This window comes from Camelus dromedarius, chromosome 22 (assembly GCF_036321535.1).
Source record: "Camelus dromedarius isolate mCamDro1 chromosome 22, mCamDro1.pat, whole genome shotgun sequence".
NCBI classification, from domain to species: Eukaryota; Metazoa; Chordata; class Mammalia; order Artiodactyla; family Camelidae; genus Camelus; species Camelus dromedarius.
This window is the reverse complement of record NC_087457.1, coordinates 10,318,478-10,329,346: the sequence shown is the minus strand read 5'-3', so window position 1 is coordinate 10,329,346 and position 10,869 is coordinate 10,318,478.

Below are 10,869 nucleotides of genomic sequence, written 5' to 3'. Positions count from 1 at the left end.
ACTTCAAAAAGGTGCAGCAGATATACCTTTTCCTATTCCTCCTGCTAAGTACAGCTCAAATCCTTGGACGTTATTGGTAAACAAATAGAAGATGACCCCACAAGGTAGCGAGGAGGAGGCAGACCAGCTTGGACTTGAGCAGTGACGTGGCGGTGAGTTTCCCGGGTGTTCCTCTTGACTCCAGTGTCCCTGACAGGTGCTGGAGAAGCCACCCAACAGGCACAAACAAAAAAGCTGCCACAAACTAGAACAGAAATGTATTCACAGTTCCGGGGGCCAGAAACCTGAAATGAAGTTCCCCCAAGGTCTCTCGAGGAGATTCTATTCTTGCTTCTTCCAGCTTCTGGTGGGTCCAGGAGCTCCTTGACTTGTGGCTGCATCTCTGCCTCTGTGGTCATATTGCCACCTCTTTTTCTACCTGTCAAATCGCCCCTGTGTGCCTCTTATAAGAACCCTTGTGACTGAGTGTGGGGCTGATCTGGATATTCCAGGGTAAGCCCCTCTTCTCAAGAGCCTTAATTTAATCATGTTTTGCAATATAAAGCGGTATTTAAAGATTCTGGGGATTAGGATGTGGACATTTCATCTTGGGGGGGGCCACCATTGAATCCATTACAGTCCACTAACTGGCCCCCCAAAATTCATGTGCATCCCATGTGCACATACTTTCACGCCATCCCGAAGTCTCAACCCACTACGGAATCAACTCTGAGATCAAAATCTCAATATCATCAGCTCACAAGTCTTGAATCTCGTCATCTATCTCAGGTTTGGCTGAGGCTCGACATGATCCATCCTGGGACAGAATCCCTCCATCTGTGGACCCGTGAAACTAGAAAACAGTTTGCTTGCTTCCAAAATACAGTGGTGAGACAGGCCTGTGGTAGACATTTCCATTAAAGAGGAGAAATGTGAAGGAATAAAGGAGTCACCATTCCCAAGGAAGTTTGAAATCTACCAGGGTAAATTCTATTAGGTTGCAAATGCTGAGAATAATTTCCTGTCACTTGAAGATCTGCCCACTGGGCCCAAGGCAGCCTCACAGGCCTTTGCCTCTGCACCCACTGCTTCTGCACCTGCTCCTCCAGCCTCTGCCTTTGCACCCATGGCTCTGCTCTCAGACTCATTCTTCCTTTTTCTTGAAGGCTAGCACATTTCCAACCTAGTTAACTCTACTAATGGACACTTGTCATTGGATTTAGAGCCAATTCAGATAACCTAAGGAGAACCGCCTCCTCTCAAAATCCTTAACTTAATCACATATTCTGCTTTATAAGATAAAATATTCACAGGTTCTGGGAGTTAGGACATGGGCATGCCTGGGGAAGGGGGCACCATTTGACTCAGTACATTAGTTGAAGGATCAGGACAGGGGCAGCCTGGCAAAACAGAAACATTGAAACAATAACCACTCGATTGCAGCCAAACACTGCAGAAAACACTGGCCCCACCCTCGCTAGCAAAGACCAAGTGGGAAGCTTGAACTTCCACACACATCAGGCTGTAATTACATGCCCCACCCGAGTGACATCAGTGAAGACAGGGTGAGGAACGGATTTTTACTGATGCTAGACAGTAACAAGGCCTCTCCCAGTGATGTCATTGGAGACCATATGGGACATGCTCAGCAGTAACAAGGCACTCCTGCCCCCAGGTGACCGTGGAGGTCTACAGTTACAGAACAACAGAATACATCTTCCCTCTCAGGCACCCATGGAACATATACCAAGATAGACCAAAGCCTGGGTCATAAAACAAACCTCAACAAACTTATAACAATTGATATATAGAGTGTGTTCTATGACCACAGTGGAATCAAACTATGGGTTAGTCACAGAAAGATATCAGGAAGATCCCGAACACGCTAACTAAAAAAACACACTTCTAAATAACTCACAACTCAAAGAGGAAGTCTCACAGGAAATTTTAAGAATACACTGAACTGAATGAAAATGAAAATAACATCAAATTTGTGGGACACAGCTGAAGCAGCTGAGAGGGAAATTTATAACACCAGATGACGTCAAGGACTTAGGAAAAAAAAGAACAAAGTAATCAAAAGCAAGCAGGAGGGAAAAAAAATTTATTTTTAAAGCAAGCAGGAGGAACGAAACAAAGATAAAAGCAAATCAATGGCACTGAAAAAAAGGCAAACAATAAAATTAATTAAAATGAGCTGCTTCTTTGATAAGATCAATAAAATGGACAAACCTCTAACAAAGAGAAAAGAGAGAAGACATAGATTACTAATACCAGAAATGACACAAGATAGTATTATTGATGTGACAGATATCAAAAGAATAACTGAATACTATGAACAACTCTATACACATAAATATGACAACTTAGATGAAATGAACCAATTCCTTGAAAAGTTCAATTTACCACAACTCATCAAGTAGAAAAAATTTGAATAGCCACATAGCTCTGAAGGAAATTAAATTTGTAATTTAAAAACTCCTGAAAAAAGAGATCTCCAGGCCCAGATGGCTTCATTGGAGAGTTCTATGAAACAATGAACGAATTAACACTTACTCTCCATGATCTCTCCCAGAAAATGGAGTAGGAGTAAATCCTTCTCAATTCATTTCATGAAGCCAGTTTTAATATGGTACCAAACTAGACATAGCAGCATTATTTATAGTCTTCAAGATATGGAAGCAACCTAAGTGTCCATCAGCAGATGAATGGATAAAGAAGGTGTGTTGTATACATACAGTGGAATATTACTCAACCATAAAAAAGAATGAAATTTTGCCATTTGCAGCAACATGGATGGACTTGGAAAACATTATACTAAGTGACATAAGTCAGAGGTAGACAAATACTGTATAATATCACTTATATGTCGAACCTAAAAAATACTGTAAACTAGTGAATATTACAAAAATGAAACAGACTGACAGATACAGAAAACAAACTAGTGGCTGGTTACTAGGTTGAGGGGGAAATATAGGGTTGGGGGAGCAGGAGGTACAAACTATTGGGTGTAAGATAAACTGCAAGGATGTTTTGTACAACATGGGGAATAGAGCCAATATTTTGTAATAATTGTAAATGGAGTGTAACCTTTAAAAAGTGTATAAAAATAAAAAATAATAAGAAATCTAAAAATAAAATAATAAAGTAAAAATAGACCCAAAGGCAAAAAGAAAAAAAATTCTTAGGTGTAAACCATGTATAGGACTTGTATGCTGAAAACTATAAAATGCTGATGAAAGAATCCAAAGAACTAAATAGACGGAGAGAAATACCATGTTCATGGATTGAATGACTCAACATTTTAAAGTATCAATTCTCCCCTAATTGATAATCACGTAACAGAATTTCTATCAAAATCTAAGCAATACTTTTCGTAGATATAGGCAGGATCATTCTAAAATTTATATGGAGAGACAAAGGAGCTAAATAGCTGAAAGAATTCTGTAAAAGAAGAATGAACTGATGTAATTACTCAACCCAATTTCAAGACATTCTATACACACAGTAATCAAGACTGTGTGATATTAGAGAAATAAACACATAGACCAAGTGAACAGAATAGAAGACCCAGAAATAGCCCCACACAAGTGCAAGCAACTGATTTTTGACAAAGGTGCAAAAGTAATTCAACAAATGGTTGAATATCCGTTAGCAAAAAAAAAAAAAGAAAAGAAAGGAAGAAAGAAAGACCTAAGTCTCACACTTTATGTAAAAATTTTCTCGAAATGGATCATAAAGTGTAATATGTAAAACTACAAAACTATGAGGAAAAATATAGAAAATCTTCTGGCTTGTAGAGCTTCGTGACGCTTTCAGACATATTAAAATCATGGTCCATAAAATTTTAAAAATCAGTAAAGTAGACTTCATCAAAATTATAAACTTTTGCTCGGTGAAAGATACTTAAGAGACTGCAAAGACAAGCTATAGACTTGGCGAAAATATTTGCAAACTACACATCTCACAAAGGATTCATCTAGAATAGATAAAGGATTCTCAAAACTCAGTATTTTTTACTAGCAATCTGATTAGAAAATGGACAAAAGACATGGAGAGACATTTCACCAGAAAGGATGCATGGATGGCAATCATGGAAAAGATGTTCAGTATCATTAGTCGTTAGAGAAATGCCTGAATCACTCTCTTCCCAGATGTCCTCACCAGCCCCTTCTGCTTTGTTTACATCCCTGCTCATCTGTGGCCTCATCAGAGAGGCCTCTCCCAGCCATCCTCTCTGTACTGGTACCCATCCCTACTCCCCCTCCCCGGGACTGCCCTGTAACACTATTATTTTGATTTCTTTTGTTTTATGACACTTGTCAGCATCTGATATATTTATTTGTCCCTCCCCCAGTTAAAAAGCTCCACAAAACATGAGATTAACAGATACACACTACCATCTGTAAAACAGATCAACGAGAAGAATTTACTGTATAGCACAGGAAACTTAACTATTCAATATCTCTTCATAACCTTTAATGGAAAATAATTTTTAAGCATATATATACACATATGTATATATAACCGAATAACTTTGCCAATCACCTGAAACTGACATGATGTTGTAAATCAACCACAATTAAAAAAAAAAAAAAAAACTCCACAAGATGGGATTTGGTTGGTTTGTTGCTGAATACCCAGCCCCCAGGACAGTGCTTGGCTCTTAGTAGGTTTTCAGTAAGTGTTGATTCAATGAGCACTTTTTATTTCCAAGAAACTCCCTTAATCACATTTGGCCTTAGACGTACTGAGCACTATCTCTTTAAAGGGTTTAGGCTTTGGGAATCCTGAAATAAGAGACTTTTTGCTGTATTCCTTTTTTCCCCTGAGAAAATGAAACAACTGCAATTACTTGTTTGGGATGGGTGAGAGGGAGGAGAAAATTGACAGTTCACGTTTCAAAAAGAGAATCCTTTGCACAAGTTCTTACATCCCATTTTCCCAAGAGATGGGACTTGGTCAGTTCATTGCTGAATACCCAGCCCCCAGGGCAGTGCCTGGCTCTTAGTAGGTATTCAGTGTTTGTTGATTCAGTGAGCACTTTTTCTCTCCATCACATTTCAAAGAGTATCCCCAGCATCAGTTCTTACTCCCATTTCCCCAAGAGAGTCCACAGACTTCTGGGTTCTAAAGTAAAGAATGGTTTTTTTTTTGGCAAGAGCCACTCTTTCCCGGTGGAGCCTTGAGGTCCTGCTCATCACTTGTCTTGACTATTGTAAACAGTGCTGCTATGAACATTGGGGTGCATGTATCTTTTCAAATTAGAGTTCCCTCCAGATATATGCCCAGGAGTGGGATTGCTGGATCATATAGTAAGTCTATTTTAGTTTTTTAAAGAAACCTCCATATTGTTCTCTGTAGTGGCCGCACCAGTTTACATTCTCAACAACAGTGTAGGAGGGCTCCCTTTTCTCCACACTCTCTCTAGCATTTATCATTTGGGACTTTTTAATGGTGGCCATTCTGCTGGGTGAGTTATGTTTCTCTGACAATTACTGATACTGTACTATGCTCAATTTTACATTCAATAAATATTTATTTTTTAAATTGCTGCAGTTGGGAACTGTAAAACAGTGATCGGTGTTGCATTCCAAATGAGATTTTGTTAGTGTCACGATTTGTTAAGATGGTGACAAATCTTAGGAGGACCAACTTCTCTTGGTTTGCACAGAACTTTCCTGGTTTTAGCCCTGAAAGTTCTGTATCCCAGTAAACCTTTTGGTCCCTGCCAGCCTGGATGATTAGCCATCCCACATCGTAATCTGTCAATATCCCGTACAGTTTGAAATATTTGGCACTTTACTTCAGCAAGAATACAATTTAGGATATTTATCCAAGTATTGAGCTCTTCTGTGTGGCAAACAAGATTAAATCCCTACTCCCATGGAGCTCACAATCCGCCGTGGCGGGAGGAAGGGTAGAACAGAGAGTAGATAACAGACAAGTAACACATGGGTATGTTTCAAACAGTTTCAATGCTAAGAAGAAAATAAAACATAGTAATGGAATGGAGAGTGCCTAGGGTTGATCAGGACTGTGACAAGGAAGCAGTTTCCAGGCTGAAACTTGAATGATGAGCAGAGGGCAGCCAGGCAGAAGCCCAAACGATGAGAGAAGAGCCCTGAAGCAGGTACCTGGGTATGAAGGAACGACACTGTGTCCTAGACAAAGGGGAGAGTGGCCAGAAGTGAAGCAGGGATGTTGGTAGTGCTGGAGCAGACAGGGAGCTAGATATGAGCAGAGAAAGAGGACGCAGACCAAATGGCAGGAATTGAGCAAAAAGTAGAGGCACAGGCCAAGTACAGGAAACCTTACATCGTGTAAACAATGGGGGTCCCTGGGCAGAGAAGGAAAAGCAGGAACCTCTGGGCTGATAAGTGATCACACATTTTGGGGTGACAAGTGGCCTGGAGGCCAACAAAGAAAGATGGGAAAAGGCAGGAATCTCAAGTGTCCCAACGTAACCTTTTGTTCATTATGCCCTCATTTCAATAAAATTAGCCTTGCAGATTAGAAGTACCCATCATGCACCGATGTCGTGACACTTCCGATCCAGATTAAATGAGGACAGAAATCCCTCCTCCCTTCAGGAAGGTGGAGCTGGGATGAAAGTCAGGGAATACGACCCCAAACCCTTCCCTCCCCAGTGAATATTCCACCCGTTCATTTTTTCACCCTATGTAACCAGTTCGCCAAAGAAACTCAGGGCAGCTGCTCACCTGCGCCTGCCCGCTTTCCCCTTGAGAGCGAAGTACCCATCCCTAAGTTAACTTTCTCTTTACTTTCTTAACCTCTGCATCTTGTCTCTGAATTCTTTCTGGGACAAGGACCTGGACATGAGCTATATCTACTGGCAACAGCAGGAGATGGGTCGTTAGGCCTTGGAAAGGAGCATGGATTTTGTTTTAAGTGCAATGAGAGGGTACTGAAGCTTGTAAGTGATGTTTTATGATACATTTTTTTTTTAAATCACTTGTTCTATGTGGAGAATGGCCTTTAGGGGACAAGAGCAGAAATGTGGAGCCCTGAGGAGGCTCTGGCAGTAACTGGGGAGGCAGATCATGGTAGACTGGACTAGGGTGGTGGCAGTACAGGTGGTGAGAGGTAATCCAACTCAGAATAAATATTCTGGGGACAGACCACACAAGGCTTGCTGACAGATTGGGTGTGGCGTGTGAAAAGAGCAATTGAGAATGACTCCTAGGGTTTTGGCCTGTGGCAGGGTGGATTAAATGGTATTAACTGAGACAGGGAAAAGTTAAGGAGAAGCTTAGAATCAAGAGTTTGTAGAACAGTTTATCTTTGAAATGCCTGTTATGGACAAGGAGGGAGATCCACTAGGCAGTTTGATATGAGACCTGAGCTAAGGGAGATCAGAGATAAGGGAGATCAGGGCTAGAAATATAAATTTAGGAGTCATCAGTCTTCAGTCATGGTGAGGTGGGAAGCCCCATAAAAAAAGACTGGCAGGACCCCCAGGCAGGGCCACTACTCTCCTGCCAGCACCATCTGGTTCCCTGGCCCAGAGGCTCTGTCTCACTTTTTGCCTCTGAAACAGCTTACTTCTAGGAAAGTGGAACATACCCCTAGAATTCTGTTGGTTCCCTGAGCTCACTCCTGATTGGTTATTTCCTTCTCTCCTGATTGGTCCATTTCTCTCACTCCTGATTGGTTATTTCTCTCACTCCTGATTGGTTATTTCTCTCACTCCTGATTGGTCCATTTCCCTCACTCCTGATTGGTTACTTCTCTCCCTCCTGATTGGTCCATTTCTACAAAGCTTGTTCCTAATTAGTCAACTTTTGTTATACCTCATTTACATATGATGTTTCAAAGAGTAAACTGGCAGCCTATAAAAGCCTGTGTAAACCTACAGATGGGGTCCAGAGCTTGGAGTGTTAACTCCTCTGGGCCTGCTGGTGTAGTAAACCTGAGTTCAGCTCTTCGATTGTTGCTTGATCTCTCGCCCAGATCCAGGTTGCTGTCACAACTGAGCTGTAACACCAAGCTGTAACACATTTTTCTGCAACAATGGCATCTAAAAGGGTAGAACTGGACCTGGTGGAAAAGCTGGTTAGAGAGCCAAGGCCTAAGGCACCTTCCCATGAAGGCTGGAGTGCGGAGGAGGAGCTGGGACCAGCACACACACAAACAAACAGAACAAAGCATTGGAGAAGGAGTGGCTGGTAAGGAAGAAGGAAAACCCAGAGGTGGGGCTAATTTCGAAGCCAAGTGTAAACAAACCATTTCAACAGGAGAGTGATTAAGTGAATCAAATGTTACTGGTTGGTCGAAGAAGTTGAGGACAGAGAGTCGATCATTTTCCTGGGATTTTCTGGTGCTGATTTTTTAAAAAGTTGGCATAACATACCAAAATTGATCCCACAATTCCCTAAAGTTGTTACTTTCATTATTCAGAAGAGAAGAAAACCTTTTTTTTTTTTCCAAATGAGAAATGATCATTCTTCAGAACAAAATAATATGAATATAACCCAGAATAGAGGTGGCAGAGGGAAAAAGGAGAACAGAGAACATCTAAATGAAGATGGGAATCAAGGTGTTAAGAAGGTTTAGCATAAAGTTAAAAGCCTACAGCAAAGGAAACTATAAGTAAAACAAAACGACAACCTCCAGAATGGGAGAGAATTTTTGCGAATGAAACTGACAAAGGCTTGATCTCCAGAATATATAAGCAGCTCATACAATTCAACAAGAAAGAAGCAAACAACTCCATCCAAAAATGGGCAAAAGACCTAAACAAGCAATTCTCCAAGGAAGAAATACAAATGGTCAATAGGCACATGAAAAAATGCTCAATATCACTAATTATCAGAGAAATGCAAATCAAAACTACAATGAGGTATCACCTCACACCAGTCACAATGGCCATCATTCAAAAATCTACAAATGACAAATGCTGGAGAGGCTGTGGAGAAAAGGGACCCCTCCTACACTGCTGGTGGGAATGCAGTTTGGTGCAGCCACTGTGGAAAACAGTATGGAGATTCCTCAAAAGACTAGGAATAGACTTACCATATGACCCAGGAATCCCGCTTCTGGGCATATATCCAGAAGGAACCCTACTTCAAAATGACACCTGCAGCAAAATGTTCATTACAGCACTATTTACAATAGCCAAGATATGGAAACAGCCTAAATGTCCATCAACATATAACTGGATAAAGAAGTGGTATGTTTATACAACGGAATACTATTCAGCCATAAAAGCCGACAACATAATGCCATTTGCAGCAACATGGATGTTCCTGGAGAATGTCATTCTAAGTGAAGTGAGCCAGAAAGAGAAAGAAAAATACTACCATATGAAATTGCTCATATGTGGAATCTAAAAACACACACGTACACACATAAATACAAAACAGAAACAGACTCACAGACATAGAATACAAACTTGTGGTTGTCAAGGGGGAGGGGGTGGGAAGGGGACAGACTGGGATTTCAAAACATAGAATAGATAAACAAGATTATACTGTATAGCACAGGGAAATATATACAAGATCTTGTGGTAGCTCACAGTGAAAAAAAATGTGACAATGAATATATATATGTATATTATATATGTATAACTGAAAAATTGTGCTCTACACTGGAATTTGACACAACATTGTAAAATGACTATAACTATTAAAAATGCTAAAAAATAACATTTCTTAAAAGATAAAGTTAAAAGGCAAGGGCTAAGGGGATAATGCAAATATTTACAACAAATTTACAGGTACAGTATACAAAAAAGTTTAGTAGTAATAGTTTAAAAATCAGTATGTTACTAACCGATAACTACCCCATTAGAAAAATTAACAAAGGATATAAATAGGAATTCGCAAAAGAAATACAATGTCCAATAAGCATAACTTAGGATGTACACTGATATTGTAAAAAAAAAAAAAAACACAACTTAATCACAGAAACTAATTATATCTAAATAATTGTTCCATTATTGAAAAAAATGGGAATTTTTAAAGAACTAGATTAGAAGACTGGAAGTATATGCCTCAAAATATTAATAATGGTTAAGCTGGATGGTGAGATAATCACTGATTTTAACTTTCTCTTCTCCTTTTATATACTTTTCAGATTTTGCCACAGCAACCATGTATCATTTTGTTAAGCTTTTAATTTCATTTACACACAAAACAATTGCCTGGAATTGGCAGTTGAGTATGAGCCCCAGGAGTTACCCTTGTAAATGAAACGTTGCTGATGTCACCCTTCTGCTTCTCAAGCAGACCTCTGAATTTCTCATATACACGTCATTATGTTTTAAATGATGGTGCATTGCTCATCATCTAGGGTAAGGACTTTTCTCTTCCTAGTGGTTTTTCCACTTTGGTCCCTACTGCAGAAGGAGGGGAATAAAAAATAAACTATCTTCTGACACTGGTTGGCATATCTGCTAAAAATTTTAGGAGGCTTTCCTATGATGGGTAAATAACATTCCAGTCAGCCTTACAGGACTCCTTTGCAGCGTGAACCGCAACGCAGCCTCACAGAAAGTTTGGGCAGTAGATCTGACGCTGGTGTTGCGTCTAATCACACATAAAGCATGTGATGCTCTCAATAACGATTACTGTGCACATATGGTGTGTATTCCATCCCCCGCCCCAGCATCTTACATGCCCCCACCTCTGATGTTCTGACTTCAGAGTCAAAACGCCTCTCCCATTTTTCCTCTCCTAGGGAGAGGATTCCGGAGAAACGTACTGGGAAGATAGGTACGTCTTAGGTTAGAAATCCAGGTCTTCTCATAGGAACCCCCTCGAAATGTAATCTCGGGCTCCCATTTTCCAACCGCCATTTCCAAGCCCTGGCCCAACCTCCTGGTCCAAGTCTCCGCGCACTCTAGGTTCCCTTCACTCGCTCGCCGTC